This window comes from Lipophrys pholis (genome assembly GCF_963383615.2).
Source record: "Lipophrys pholis genome assembly, chromosome: 6".
Taxonomy (NCBI): Eukaryota; Metazoa; Chordata; class Actinopteri; order Blenniiformes; family Blenniidae; genus Lipophrys; species Lipophrys pholis.
Genome location: NC_137629.1, coordinates 6,618,046 through 6,634,573, shown reverse-complemented (window position 1 = coordinate 6,634,573; position 16,528 = coordinate 6,618,046). Strand labels below are relative to the sequence as shown.

General features: G+C 41.3%; 1 protein-coding gene across 5 annotated transcripts in view; it reads left to right on the top strand.

Annotated features, from left to right (window-relative positions):
- Positions 1-16,528, top strand: part of elf1 (E74-like ETS transcription factor 1) — a 40,593-nt gene that overhangs the window by 12,381 nt on the left and 11,684 nt on the right. For 3 of the 5 annotated variants that reach the window (XM_080466104.1, XM_080466103.1, XM_080466102.1), the window contains exon 1: positions 646-949. The exons of 1 other annotated variant lie outside the window; for it this stretch is intronic. The gene's annotated coding sequence lies outside the window, so the exon portion shown is untranslated. Of the gene's footprint in view, positions 1-613; positions 950-16,528 lie in introns of those variants that run through there. One more of the 5 variants, XM_080466100.1, reaches the window with a different exon arrangement.

Here is a 16,528-nt window from a genome sequence, read left to right as displayed (position 1 = left end):
AAAACTTTCCTCTGATGATTTCTCAAGACCTGCTTTCACCTCGTGATTATGATCACCTCATTTTGAAGAGGAGGAGGAGTCAGGGAGGTTTTAGGCTTCTGCTACCAAGCACTTGCTCATACCTAAGTGCGTTTGACTGTGACGTCTTTTTTCTTTTTACCTCCTGCTGCTGGAAGCAGTTTTACGGTGATGTCTGGTGCAGCAGAGCAGCTCCTTCACAAGCTGTCTCACTTGACGGGGCTAATAGACTCACAATTTACTGTAAAGGTTTTAATGGCACACAAAGAGATGATCCGTCCTCTGACCTGCCGTACAGACTTTAATCACTGTGCCTGGCCCATATTGTACGGTCAAAGTCTAAAGTAAGTGCATACCTGTCTAACTGTTTACTTACAACCTCCAGTACTCCACCGCCTCTGCAGGAGGAACCCGTCTATCGTCTTTCATGCTGTTTAAGGTGTGGTCCTCTGGTTGGCCCTCTCTGCTCTCCCCTCCCCCGCTGCAGCTCTGTCCAATCCCCGCCACATGCACAACTCACCTGAAAGATTTTGCATTTAGGGCTGATACTGACTGCTGATTGGCCAGGTGAAGGCCCTCTGCCTCAGCGCTCCCCCTACCAATGGCGACAGCGCTGCGTGACTCACTGGGAGAGGACAAGTTGCTTCGCTACACTTCTCCTTTTTCTGTTTCAAATAGCAGCCATTGCATTGTCTCTCCCCCCTCCTCTTTAGTTTTGTTTTGCGGCTGTGAGAAAGAGGCGCGGGGCTTTGCCGGTCCACATCTTCAGACACCATTACACGCCTCTCAACACGACTTGGATTATTCCCAGTTTCACCTTTTGTTGTCTGTCTTTTTTTTTTTTCCCCTTCTTGATTTCCAATGGTTGTTGAGATCGACACTTGTACGAATCCTATTATGGACCGTGTCATCCAAAGTCCGTGTCTTTGAGGTCAGTGATGAATAATTCTTCTTGTCAAACTTAATCAAATTAAATGTTTTGTTTTTATTTAGTGACAGAAATAGCTACATTTGGTTTCTGATTATTTTTTGTCATTGTTAGAATAAGTATTACTGTGTACAGCTTGAATTGCGAGTATTTTGAAGGTTGTGTTTGTAAGCCGACATGCAAACAGGTGGTTAAGTTGACATAATGTGCACCTTTGTGTTTCTCATCACAATTTGAGACAAGGTTGTTGCAGTTTACCTGACATTTGGGAACAGGCCTCCCCCCTTCATTTGACTTCGTCTGGGCCTACTTCTATATATCAGATGTCACAGAGGGGAACAGCAAACCAATACTCACGAAACTGCGATCACATGAGCTTAGTTTGCACAGGTTGAACTTTTGTCCATAAACCTTCAGAAATATTGAGGACTTAACTTGTATATGATTGAAACTGTAAGTTTAAAGTTTCAGTACTTTGCATTATGAGAACAATTAAGAATGATCTTTAGCTGACATGTCTGTTTGTTGCGTTTATTTTATGACTTGTTGCCTTATATGGTGTGTTGAAACAAGGGCGGGAACAGAGTTTTGCAAGCCCCTTGACCAATCCAACTTGTATTTTTCAAGGTGTAGTAACCTGTAATGACAACTCATGTTGGTTTTGATCCATCATTGCCATCACACAGTCGTTATTAGGTATGTGAACGGCTACCCTTGTTGGCCAAAAACAGCTGTGGTTTTGCTGTTGCTGCTCTAAGCCACAACTTTGCGCGTGAAGTCACTCATACAGTGGTTCATGCTTCAAAATCTTCTAGAACAGAATGCTGCTTGCCTTGTAATGCCCATGCCCAGAAGGCTGTCATTTCTATCCACATGAAGGTGTGCACCAGCCATATTTTGCCTTATGCATCTGCAAGCTGACCCTCCCTGAAGTAGTTTTTTCGGCCCACCAACCAAAATATTCAGCTCCATGTTGCTGGGTTTCTGTTTCTAAAAGTTGCTCGGTGCAGCAGAGATAAAAACACGCTTCCTGTTTCACCAGAAACCTACTCGGCACTTTGTTGGCCACAGAAGACACAGAGTACATACTATATCACTGAGAAAGAACTTGCTGCTCTCTGAACATTGAAGATTCACTCCCACTTTCTTTAAAAGTCATTTTAAAATCCAGGAGCTCTCCTGTGAACCTGGAAACCATGATGACCATTGTCATGTCATTTTTGTAATTGCATGCAAAATTACTCAGCTTGTGAATATTTAATCAATTTGGCATTCAAACTGCCTTTGCTGATGAAATGTAGGACTTACAGTTGGAACTCAAAAGTGGGAGCATGGACTGCATCATAACTGAGATACCAGATAAACATCCATACCTTAGGCTCAGTTAATAAACTATAATCAGATGTAGCTAAACCGGCTTTGCACTGAAAAAACAAAGGAATTGTTTTTTTAAATCTATATCTGTATTTACACCCGTTGTTGCATCAGCACACACTGCTGTGAGGGAATGGCTCAGTTGTTGTTCAGGTACAAGTTTGCATTTGACCCAACTTTGTCGTCATCATCACGGCCCATCCTCATTTGGATTGTAAATGAGGCTCCCGAGCCTGAGCTCCTGCTGTCGCGGCTGATTTGTTAGACTTTGTGTCTCAGTCAGAGCACAGGGGCTACATTATATTGTTAGGTTGACTCCTCTTTCAATACAACAGCTCAACAGGTCTTATCCTGTAATTAGATCATTAGGCTCCACGGAGGCATTGGAAGAGAAGGCCATGATGAGAGCAGGAGATTAGAAACATTAGTTTATTACTACTGCTGAGAAATGTAGGAATAGATTTTTCAGTGTCATGTTCTCATCCTTTTTTAAGAGACTATGGTAAGACACAGTTTTTTTTAAAAAACAACAATAATACAGACTTGTCAGTATCAGTTACATTTCATATCGCTTCTACCCTCACCTCTGATCTACTGAAGTGGGCGTTACAACCAGTAGACTCACAATGAAACTAGTGGGTCTTGTTTAACCACGTGGCTGGAAAAGTCAAACTGAAAAAGCTTCTTCTTTGCTGTTTGAATTTCTGTCCCCGGAGTAGATGGAAGCCTTGATGCTGGAGAAGTAGATCTGTTACGGAAAATAATGAACTTCTGTATGTAGCTGGGGAAGTTTGGGTGGGGAAAGTTAATGTGTAACTCTCTTGGCTGTGCTAATAGCTACTGTGCCACTGAGCAAGGCACATTCTGCATGATTTTGAGTCTGTGTTTAAGCACTGCACACACGTCGGATGCACTCCTTGGATAAATAAAGTTGAATCGATTGAGCAACTATCTCCCCGTATTGCAACTGTCTCGTACTCAGAGCATGCTGGGACTGGCAGTCCTCCTCAATTTTACATCGAACTTGAGTTATGATCATCACATTTCATCACTAAGCCTGAAAATAACAAACTTAATTTCAGTCCAAAACAACAGTGTTTCTCTTGATCTGTATCAAAGAAGAAGACCTGCTTGTTTCTTGTTTTGCATCTTTTTGCACAGACTCATTTCCTGTGGAGTGAAAAGGATGTGATGTAATCCTGGATTTTTTTTTTTTTTTTTTTTAGAGCTTAGGAAACCTATCTCAGTCTGAAACATTTGATGTTTAGAGTTCTACTTTTGCATGACTTGAAAAGACCTCAGATTTTCCACAATAACCCCACTGAAATCTGTCCGAGCTCCCATTTCTATACTTGTTACCAGTTTTTAATGATGGAGGGGGTGGGCAGGTGTGTGAGGCTGATAACACCCACCTGGCTCAAATAAGTGAAAGACCAGCGCGTCATGTTGTCAGGCGACGGGAGAGACAGGAGAGAGCATGTAGGAGAGATGACATGTGGAATATCAGGTCACACCTTTTGATAACTGCCGTGTGTGTGTGTGTGTGTGTGTGTGTGTCCTCTTGACGTGGCGGCGGCCTCACCACCACACACTGGTGGAAGGTGTACCGACATTCATGTAGAGTTTGAAAGTACTGCAACTTCTTTTGAAAAAAGCAACAAACCAAAACTTCTCCCTGTTATTTGTAATTTTGTTGTGTGCAACATTGAATTGCTTCTGTAAATAATTAGTTTTCAGGTTAAAATCACGCATCATTAAAGCGTGCTCTTCTGATGCATTGTTGAGGCTCATTAACTTTTCACCGTTCGCCCAGCACTGCTAAGGATCTACTTTTACCTTGTAGTTGTCACACTTAGTCAAAGACTTAAGTATTTTCTCCACCACTCATTGGATTAGAAACAGAAAAATAGTGAAAGGTTGCCAAAAAGTTTTTGAATTAAAAAAAAAAAAAAAAGAAAGGACTTTGCATAATTTATTGCAAAAAAAGAAACGTTAATCATACTAACAGTCAATGTAAAGCTCAGAGGAGCAAAGTTATGAATGATTACATTTCAAGCATGTTAAAGATGAAAAACAACTTGCCCTTTTAGTAATGCATGCCTTTTACCTCAATATTTACTCATTTTTGAAGACTTAGCCAAAGGAATCAGGATTGTGCTGATAAAAACTTTATCGGTCATAGTTGCTCACTGAGCTCGTGTGGGTGGAGACCGTTTTGAGGTGCAAGTTTATTTTGCTCCCGATAAAGGCAGCCATCATAAAAGTTTCCATGACAGCCTTGTGGTGGGTGCAGTCTCTTCTTTTATCAGTCACCTCTGACAGCAGACTATAATGCATGCATGTCTGAAAACACATCTGCTTTTATTTCCTATTAAAGAGATTCTTCATTATATGAGGTGACATCAAGCAGAAACGGACTGGTGAAGAGACAATTGTCATCCTCAGTGAGTCCAGTTTTACCTGGTGCTTCTTGTCAACTCCCTTGTGCTCATTTACACATCACGTCAGCCTCATAATGCAGTATCGGTTGATACAAAGATGTATCCTGATCCTGGCGCAGAGAGAAATTGATTTCCCACATGGTTTTTTTCAGAGGCTTCGGTCTCAGACACCCAGCTGCAGTGTAGTGTCTGTGTCTGGAAGCATCTGCAGCCCTGTGGAAAACTAGCCATGCCCATAATGACTGCAGCACTCAGATGAACTGCTCCTTATGAGGAAAGATGCCAGTGAGAGAGGCCAGAATTAAAGTGCATATATTTTGTTCATTTATTTATGTTTTGCCTTGACATATCGACTCTTTTCCCTCAATACTTTCATGCTATTTTTATGTTTTAAACTGCTCTCGTCACCTTTTTCTTCTTTTGAGAGTGATTCACTTGAGCAGACATGAAAGGACTGTGGCAGACTCTCAGGCATTTAATTTAGCTTCAAGTGGAACTCAAAGAGTCACACTTACAAGCATAATGGGGCCTTTTTTGTGAAGATGACAGTATTTTAGACACAGTATATGAAAAACATTTACCTTTCTTTTTTATGCTAAATTGTAGCATTTATCCACTCTTCATGTCACTATCTGCAGAAACGATTCTAAAGTGACATAGTTAAAAAAAAATTGTGCTCATAAAATCATTTAAAAAGGAAATGACGTAGCTCAGTGTGACAAATGAAACACCCAATCCGTTAAAAAAAAGGGATCTGTTAACACTGCAGCAGCGGACACAGAGACAACGATGTAGTTAGTACACCGGGCCACAGAAGGGCGCTGTTGCTTAATTTTGTAATAAAACTACACAGACTTGTGTGCCGAGAACAATTTGCTATAAACGTGAAGAAAATGAAGAGCACCCGACATTCGTATGGACTGATGACACATCGGATGCTATCAAGGGTGAGTCTCAACTATTAAACTACTGATATGGACGATAAAACTAGAATACGGACCGCGATTCCTACCACTACGGGGCCGCCATGTTTGTTTAAAACTGGATGAGCAGGAGGGAGGGGGAGAGATAGACATGCGCAGTAACAGGCTTATTAGCCTCCGGCAGTCTCTGAAGGGGGGAAAAGCGACCATGAAAGAATCTTTCCATCTTGGGAGCCGGATTAAAAACTTAATGGATACAGTGGATACGCACACTGGTGTCGTGTAAACGGAGCCTTAGTTTTCCCGTGTTTCCAGGCTTCATGCTAAGCTAACTCGCCCGCTGCCTCTAAGAGCTCTGAAGGATGAGGTCATGACAGTGGAAAGTCCTCATGTCTCTTTAACGTCCATCATTGTCATGTTTTTAGCTTTTTTGTGATGCCTCGTCCGTTTACAGTGAGTTACAGTGTCTTTCCCTCAACAAATACGCTGAACAATTTTAACAACTTGCGTTTTTTTTCACCCTCGTCACTCCAGTAACAGCCGTTTACCACACAGGTGGAAGCAATTTGAAAGTCCATTCAGCTGTCTGCTTGTGCGTGTTGCATTTGGTCATGAACGCACACGCACACGCACACACTGAGCCCTTGCCGAGGTGAATGAGGCCCACCTGCTCTCTCTCTCTCTCTCTCTCGCTCTCTCTCACTCTCTCTCGCTCTCTCTCACTCTCTCTCGCTCTCTCTCGCTCTCTCTCTCTCTCTCTGTACTTTATAATCCCTCTCTCTCTGCATGTTCCTAAGCAACAGCCACTCCTTGTTTACCTTTGCGTTTTTGCATTGTGATTCTCGTCAGAACAACATAACCTCGACCCCCCGAGAGACTGATTGTCAAAACCTCTTTATTCAAAGTAGTATTGAAGCAAAGGTTATCGTTTACATAAGCCTGCCATGCATGTATGCTCCTTCATGGAAAGGCTCCAACATTGCAGCCTTTTGATTAAACTCTGATAGTTATCGCCAGTCTTTTATTTTGTTTACCACATGCAATTACTAAAGAATTTTAATATAGTTAAACAATAAAAGCATGGAAATATTTTGTTATGTAAGGACATTGAGCAGTCCTGTCTCTTTAAGCAGGCACTTTATTGTCCTCATCTCCTGCTCTCATGCTGGACCTTCCTCATCACCTGACTGTCATAAAAAACTTGTATTTCATAAAGCTTTCTCAAATATTGACCTACCAGACTGTCCTTCTGCTTCCTTCACCAATTTGAAACATGTCTGAAAATAGTGAAATGAACCTTCTATTGATGTTCGTATTGTGTTGACAAGATTAAATGTGTTGCTTTTAATCCAGCATTACTCTCACTCAGAACAAAGTTCAGCTCAGACATAGCTGGAGAGAAGTGTCAAGAGATGACATGCTCTAAAGACTTGAAGTACGAGTAATGCCGTATACCTAAAGATCACAATCCAAACATTCATCATGACTTCATCAATTGCAGGAATGTTAAAATTTTTTGTGCCTCCATTTGTATTTGAAGTATGTACTTGAAATTCAGTGACTCTGCACTTCTGTCGTCAGATCCAGGAATGGGACAAACGTTTATTGGCTTCAAGATTAGATAGAAACATCGGCCAGTGATACCTAATACCACACTGACCCAGTACCCAACTGTGTGAAATCAGATGAGCTCTCTTCAAGGGGCTAAGCTGTCTCGGTGTGAGTGCTGTTATCTACGAGGCTTTAAGGGGGGATCAGATGGGAAGAGCTGATTTGGCTTTTATTAGCTGTTGAACCGAAGCATGATCTGCAGAAATCTGAACAAAAAACCCCAAAACAAAACAAAAAGCTTTGCTGAAGCTGTTCTTGGGCATGTTTTACAGTATTTTAAGTTAAAACGTTTAACCTTATGATAAATACATGATGGATGTAAAATATAATAGTTTCAAATATGGTAGCAATTATAAAAAGGGTGCATCTGACAAATAAAAACAGGTTTCATTCTGCAACATTTTCTTTCCACGTAGACAAATTGAGAGAAGTTAATTTGAGATGCAGCTGAGCACACAGGGTATCGTTCCAGGATGTCCTAAAGATTTAATAGGCATCAGTCAGTTGACTAATATTATTTCTACTTAAAATATGAAATTGAAAACCTCCTTTCCAATGGGATAACCTCAGTAAACAAATATAAGATTAATTTTACATTTTAAGATTTGATACTGATTTCTTTAGCTTTGCCAGCTATACTGTGAATACAATCTGCTATTATTATTGTCCAGCGTTGAATGGCTCGGACCAACCATAACAATTTACACTGTTGTGTGTTCTTGCAAAACAATGTGACTATAAACTGAGATATTACTACATTTTTGAGTGTTTAGTCTCGTGTGTGAGAACCATTGATGATTTTAAAGAATTAGTTTTGAATGTACTGTAATAGTAGTACTTCTAGTCCATGTACTAAAATATAAGCAGCAATCAAATTTAACTTAACATAAAAACGTGAAGCAGCAGAAATGCATGACCCCACCCAGCAGATAAATCACTTTGTGTGTTAAAAAGTTATTTGATTCTATCTGCTGTGAGGCAGGTTGCCCCGGTTTGCAGTTTTTTCAGCCGACTACCTGCCTGCTCAGTGTTCTCATCTCCTCGTCTATAGCTGTAAATTTGCATGTTTCCCCAAAATATCATCGTGGAACCCCATGTGTGTGACAAGATAGAAAACCCCGAGATCATTTGATCTTAGTCCGGCTCGGTTCCATATCTAGGTGTGTTACTTTGCTTTGTAACGCTGCATGCCTGAGTGTGGGTGGACACATCAGCCTGCTTGTGTCCAGACCTGTTTGGTATGCAGCCTCCTCTGCAGCAGACGGTCCCCCTTTCAGCTTTGACTCAACCTCAGAGCCCTGAGAGTTTCCGTGCTCCATCTTAACATGTAGTAGGATGCAAGGGCGGTTTGAAACTATCTTTGTGAGAGTCATTCAGTGTGCAAGCTGCAAAGATAAGTTGTCCTTCCTGGGATAATTAGCTGTTGTGAGGAATTGCATAATCTAGTGGCAGCCATCAAGGATGATGGTTTCTGGTTTGAGAAAAAATTTCAAAATCTGTTTTTTCTTCCTTGTTTTTGCTCCAGCTTGATTGAGATCACGCTGCTGGTATTTTTCTGGTTATGAGATCCAAGCTTGCTGCTGCCAGCATTACTGTGCTGTGACATGTTGGTATTGGTATGAATGTAAACACATCAGGGATGGGTGTGTGAATAAGCAGGTATAGTAGTGCTGTTTTTCTTTTAAGAACCACTGCAGGCTTTACATGCTGTTCTTGTAACATATTCGTCAGAGTTTGTGCCTTTATTTTTCTGCAGAGAATAAATTCTAAGCACAATTCCTGCTGTATATCATGAAGCTGGCTTTGTAAATGTTTTTTTTGTTTTTTTTTTGCTTTTCCAGTCTACTCATGCATCAAATCGCTCCCACACAGCAACCAAAACAACAGCAGAGTCGGGGAGTCATGATGAGACATTTTGAAAATGTCTGCAAGAAAAGAGTCAGCCGGGCAGTGAAATGCGACTGACACACACCAGTAGCCTCACAGGTTTACGGCTCTTGCCTTTTTGTAGGAATTGCGTGTGAAAGTCTGTGACTAAGCTGAGACACCACAGAGGCTAAGAGGAGCAGTATTCCCTGCAAATGCCTGCAGGTTCCTGCTATAGATTTTACTGAACATGCTGCTGTCAGACATGACTGAACAGAAAACCTGATGAGTGTGTATTTGAGTACTGGGTCTGATAATTATTGCTACCAAGTACAAAAGTTTTGCACTTTGTATTATTAAGTTCCATATATTGAAAACCCAATGCCCATAATTACAGATAATTTCCTGAATATCCTCAAAAATATTGGCTTCAAATGTGACCAAATCTACAAATTACATCGTCGAGAAACAATGAATCATTCCTATTTATGTACTCAGTGTTATGTGAATGTTCTTCATAAAGCAGCTCTATCTGAAGTCCTGCACAGACCAGATTTCAAGTAATACTAACCCCCAGTCATGCAGAAAGTGTAATTTATTAATGCTTCTTGCTGTACAGGCAATGTTCAGATAAGAATATTGGATTAGTATCTGATGTCTAGACCCATTTTGCAAACATTTAAAATATACTGAGCTCTAAGACGAATTCTTACGAACATTCTTGTAGAACTTTGATAAGAGTTCACAAGAACTACGTCACATTTAAGAGGGACCGTTTGCTCCATCTGTTAAAAAGCCGTGGTAGATTTTAACCACTGGTTCAACTCCCATTATTTGTATTCGCTTAGCATTGGTTCTTATTCATTTCACCATTTAGAAAAATGCATGTCATTGTTTTCCTTTGGGTGCAAGTCTCACTGACGTTTCCCTCACAATGTCTGCATCCCGTCATTAAGTTGCATTTGCCTCATGGACATCAGTAGAGCACATAAACCTGTGATGTTTCAGGGCGTAATTTTCTCTCTCAAAACCTCACTGCAATTTCCGGTTCTGTTTTCACAACTTGTGTGGTTCTTCCTATCTCTGCCTGTTGCCACATCGTAAAAATAGGCCGTTGGTTGGGGTTTTTACTGAAGGGCTCAATCTGTTTGCTGAAGTGATGCTTCCCTCCAGCAAAACAGAGTTTCAGTAGATTTTGTACACATCTGATAAAACTGTAGTATTATAATAAAGAATGAAATTATTGACACTTGTGTTGACTGAAGGATTTGTTGTGATGTGAACTTGTACGTGTTGATTCCCAAGGTTAATATTTGTTCATGTTGAGTTGTGCAGAATATTGTCACATAAGATAAGATAAGATATCCCTTTATTTATCGCGCATGTGGAGAAATTTGTAAATGGTTTTACGGTTACTTTTTGGGATGTTTTACCCCCATACAAACATGTGTTTTTGTACTTTTGTTACACTTTGAACCATATGAGTGAATGCTCTGTGACAGGAACCTCAGTGTTTCTTCTGAGAGTGAGTAGAAAAGCCACTGCTGAGGCCAGGTTAGGGATGTGAGTCTGTGTGGTGGGGTGGGGGTTTGTAATTCTCTGTTTCTGCACGCTTCGTGCCAGCATTGTCGGGGAGAGATGTCTGCATATGGCAGGTGTTTCTTTAAAGACTGACTGTGATGATTTTGAATGTACCACCTCTGGTATTAAACAACCAGCTATGTAACAGGAGCACAGATGTCAAGTGATGAGAGGAAACGTAACAGTGTCTTCATTTCAGCTTATACTTAAAAACTTAAAAAAGAAATTCAGTGTAAAAAAAACATTGTAAATTTAAACTTCTTCTGGCAGAAGTTATCTTGTTTTTCTGCTAAAATTCGGTGCAATCATGCGTTAAGAAAACTAAGTCAGCACTTAAAAAACAGTCCACGTGTACGGTTGTAATTCTTTTGTTTTGTTTCACTCTTGCAGAAACATCTAATAACAATATAATTCATGTCGAAAATGCTATGTGTGTGACAAGTCTCACATCTATGAGAGTACCAGCATGTTGTTGGAGGAGGAAGGAGGGGGAGTCAAGAACTTTCCGCTGTTACACAGAGAAAGACATTTTCTTGTGAGTGTGGTTTAACAGACAGGAAGCAGCACAAACCCACTGCACAGTGATGCTGTTCCTGTGAGTGCAAAACTCACAGGTCAGTTTGTGGCTATTCCTTTTTTTACTTTTTGGGTTGACATTTCTCCAGCCTGCTGTAAAGAAGAAAGTCCAGCAGAAGAAGAGAGCGAACAGCCTGTAACTCTCAGGAGGAAACTTTTATATACTGGAATGACAAAGTGACCAGAGGGGAAGTGGAATCTGCTCTCTGAGCTGTTGTCTCTGGGGACTGAACTCAGTTTTCATCCCAGCTCTATAGATTGTGGTCTCCTGCTAACACCAATATCTAATCCTCCATAAAAAGCCAGATCTTAAAGCCAATAGTGTGTTAGTTGGCACAAACAACTATTGTCACAGGGAGGCATGGGTCGTTGTTCCACAGCCCGCAGCCAGAGTGGAAAAGTACAAGGTTCACAGGAGATGAGATTAAATTCCATTCCCTCTCTGAAAGCCCATGCTCGAGGTGACGTTTTTCTTTCAGTCTTCATTTGGCCCCGGTACAGCACAGCCTAGCGTGATGCGGACACAGTGAGCGCTGCTACAACGTGTTGATGTCTGTGTCTCTGATGCTCGGTGCTCTGCAGCTGCACGCTGTTCCTGCTGTCTGTGTCTGCTACTGGGCCCTATTCTGCCATTTTACTGCCACGGTGCCTCAGGATCACAGTGAAAACACGCCTTTATTCAGCACAATAAGGTTGGCATGTAGTCTGAAATGTTTAAAGACATGCTCTATATTGTGCAATTCTCTGTGGTTAGCAAAATGTAGAATGCACAGAAAATGTTGTAGACAAAACAGCTTTCGTGTAGCTGATGCAGTGTTGTGTTAGTAGTGAATGACGGCTCTTTAGCCCAGCGTTGATGCAACTTTTTAATTGTTCTCGTCTGAGTCTGGTGTGTTTGCGAAGTCACCGGCTCCATGGCTTTACTGTAATTTATGTGCACTGCCTGGGGAATTTTTGCCATTCCAAAATGTAGATTATAGATGATCTTATTAGTTATGGCTGTCAATACAAATGTATATTTTTTCCCCAATTTTTAAGCTGCTATGGTTTGAGTTACCCTCTGTATTGTGTTATTGTTACATACTTGAGGGGAGTTTGATGATGCTGGGTAAAACAAAAGGGAACTGGTGTCCAGAAATAATGATCAGGATCCCCCAGTGCCCATATCGGCTATCACAGTGCTCCAGGAATGAGTTTGAGGCTCATATCACTGAGTCATTTCCTTTACAGGAACCCAGAGGATCCTGCAAAAACAGCATGCTGACAACAATTTCATAATGTGGTTGGTAGTAATCCTGTGTATTTTCTGCTGTTTTGGAACAGAGGACAGAGAAATCTCTGTGATTTTAGGGAAAAGTAAAGATTTCTCTGCGTTTGTAAAAAAAAAAAAAAAAAAAGTGTCTGAGCACTGACTAATGATAAAATCACACCTTCTGCCAATTTCAGGTGTTTCATTGCATATTTCTGTGACAATTTGTACCCTTCAAGTTTCCACCAGCTACACCTGTGTGGAAAAAAAGTTTTCAAATACCAGAAATAACAGTCACACAGTCACTGACTCTCATAGCAGCATCTTTGAATCCTGTGAGTGTTTTTCTAACCACACCAGCTGACTGCTGAACCGTCATGTCACCTGAAGACTCGGGCACATTTGTAACCTGAGCTGAAAATGGCTGATAAGTAAAGTTTGCCTGCTCTTTTTCGAGCATCTCACACTGTTTGCACTCACCACATGTAGGGTGAGTCATTGCATAGTCATCCAATTGGCTTAAATTAGCTCCTTTCATGGTCAACAATGAGCTCAGCTGAAGAGACTAAAGCGGGGGAAGTGGGGCCTTCTGGGAATACTCCATTTGTTCATGAATCCTGACTCTAATTGGTTGTTATTGCGACTGGCAGTCACCATGCTGTCGGGGTGGAGTAGGCCAGCGTGAGCCTCGTACTCCTCTTCAGGAACAGACCGTTGTAATCGTTGGAGGAGTGATGATTGATAGACGCAATCCCATCACTGTGGTCACATGACACCCTTCCTCATGGAACTGTACTATCAAGAGTCCACGATAATCTATGTTTTGATATTTATAGTCTGCATGCATCTGAGGATTATTTCATAATTTGAATTTCCATCAACTATACAATACAAAGGCAACATCAGAAATAATTTTGATTATTTCAATATAATGTAAATGTAATACCTTGACTTGCATCCAGATGCATCAAGCAGCAGCATTGAAGCTGGATCAACAGATATGAAGTTATTTCTCTTAATTTTATATAGAGACTAGAATAAATTGTCAAATGAATTGTTTAATGTCAGCAGGATATAGATATGTAATTGTGCGCCAATAAAAACCACCTAAAGAGTTGTTGGAATTAGGGGGCAGTGAGAATAGGTGAATAGCTGCATGTTTGTCTGTTCAGAACATCACAACAAGCATTTAGCTCTGTGGAACTGACCAGAGCGCCCCACCTGGTAACCAAACTAAAATACTCCAGTCTGTGAAAAGAAGGCCCCACCCAGTGCGAGTCACAGGCAGTCTATTTGCTCTGTGGACTATTATGTATTGACTAACATCCCAGTAAAATCCCTCCCTTCTCTCTTCCCCTCCTCCTCTTCTCCTTGTCATGACGTAGTTGGTGCAGCTACAACCCTGCCCCTGTGCTGGGACAAGGCAGCTGTTGTCATGTGCTCTGCGATAATGTGCAGGCTGCGTCTGACTAATGGCTGCTTCTCTTGTATCCCTGTCCGCTGTTAGCACTGTGCCAACTGGGCCATCCAGATCAATGAAGCACTGACAAGAGGGATGGAGAAAATACACACATGGACTCACTGACGTGCTCTGCTACATTGCATTGCTAAATGCTGTGGGTCACACACAAACGCAGACAAATAGTGTACATTTGAGATACAAACATAAAACTTGTAACTCTAATACATTTGCTGGGTTTCATGGCATTGGATTGCTATGTGATGGCTAGCTGCTGAACAAGTCAGTTTTTTCATCAACGTATCTGGAACCTGAAATGTTCATGTTGTTTTCTGATGAACGTCTATGGATTTTAGCCAAGATGCTCGGGTAGATGAGTAAACAGTGATTTCTGAGATCTCAGATGAAGCAGCGGGACTGGTCAGGACAATTTTGGAGTGATCTCATCTGTTCTGACCAATGTACCGTTTCATCCAGCTTCAAAGAGAGCAAATGAATCTGAATGTATTTGCTCCATTTTAAAATGTATGTTAATAGAGTCACTCAACTCCAAGCCTTCTCATATACGTTGGTTTTTGTCTTTTATATTTGACACAATTTAGCTATGTTTGATCATTTGAAGCACAGTACCATCATTTTTATTTTCTGGTAATGCACAGCGCCCAACACAAACAAGCCAAAAGTACCAGGACGTTGAATTCCAAACAGATGGCAGCAGCATCCAGCTCTGGCAGAAGCTGGCAATGGGCGCTGCCTGGCAGAGACAGCAAAGGGGGTTCAACTGAAGTGAAACACGAGCCTTCAGATTTAGTTTCTCTTGTCTCTGTACTGTCTCCCAATGTGATGCTTTCCAGGCAATGGCCACATGTAGGCGAACTCTTCTGTCTGAATGATTAACAAGAAGACATACACAATTGCAAAATCAGTTAGTCTGTTTTGCCACACAGGCTGCCAGAGTATGTCTTTATCTTCTCCTCTTCTGCTTCACCTCCTCGTAAACACAATTGTTCCTGGTATGCGACAGAGGCATTTCAAAGCAAATAAGCTCCACCCTGCAGCAGTGGGAAAACAGATATAGTGAGTGTTGGATTTAGGGGGGGGTGTTGCCAAACATTGCCATCAGACGGTCCTACTCCTGCCAGCTCTTTGGTCTCTGGGAAAGTAAAGGGTGGGGGTGTGTGGCCTCTGGGTCTCCTTATTGAGTTATTCTTCAACCCAACATGAGCCCCTCCCGTCCTTCATCCCTGAAACCTGCCTCTGGGTATCGGGGTTGTTGGGACACATCTCAACACACACTAACAAGTACATGACCTCCAGCCTCCCTCCCCCATCGCCTGAGATCACGGCGACTCCCTGAGGATCAGCATGGAGGGGCTTCCATAGCATCATCACACCACTGATCTTTGTGTGTGTGTGTGTGTGTGTGTGTGTGTGTGTGTGTGTGTGTGTGTGTACACACTCAGACCATCTCCGCAGCTGCTCATGTGATCCCAGTATCAGCCCCCCGAGCCTTACGACCCAGGGTGGTGTGCTGAGGAGAGTCACACACTCGGGAGCAGGGATGGATATGAAATGAGAGGCGTCTCTGCTATAATCTTAACGGACTGTGAGCTTCGATCCTCTCGGCTAAACTCCGCTTTCTGGGTTTTGCAACTGTTGATTTATTGGTTATGGAAAATGTAAGTGAATTGATAGCGATTATAATAATTGAATACTTTTCTTTGAGCATAAAAACCCTGTTTGTGCTCTAATTTGATTATGAATTAATGACAAATCTATGCATAATTGACTTTTTAAAGCTTGAGATTGAAGAAATTATTGTCTTTTTAAAAGTACCATATCTAGAGACCGAAGTGAATACTATTCCTCCTTTCTCCATTTGGGTCACCTCAAACCATTTGGCACACATAATCATCAAATGATGGCAAAAACGAATCACAACAGTGTCCAGTTGTCCAGCAGTGTAGCAGCTTTGCATTACAACTACTCTCAAAGACATGGGAGGAGAGCGGTTGACAGCAACATTCACGCCTATTAAAGATATATTGTTTAAAAGTTATAATTTATTATCATTTTGCAACTTCCTGTTTGGAAAAAAAAAAGACAAAATCCTTCACTTCAAATGAAAAGTTTCAACCGTAATTAAACTTCGAAGCACCATATACGCCAATCTCATCTGGCGTTTTAAATTGAGTCTCCTCCCTAAATCTGGGTGATTTCTTAGACAATAACACTGAGAACAAGTCGCCGCATGGAAAAACTTCAAAATTTTATTTGGCATGCTGAGTTTTGATACTTAAACTTACTTTATTGACCCCAATATGGAAGAAATCTTAAAGAGGTTGTACACTGTGTGCATGCAGCTTTTTGGTGATTGTAATTATATTTATTATAGATTGCGTTTGTTTCACTCAGCCAGCAGTAGTCGTACAGTTTTATGTTGGAACTAATGATTTTTGCTTTATAGGTCTAAGCAAGACATAATCCAGAACTTTGTCCGCC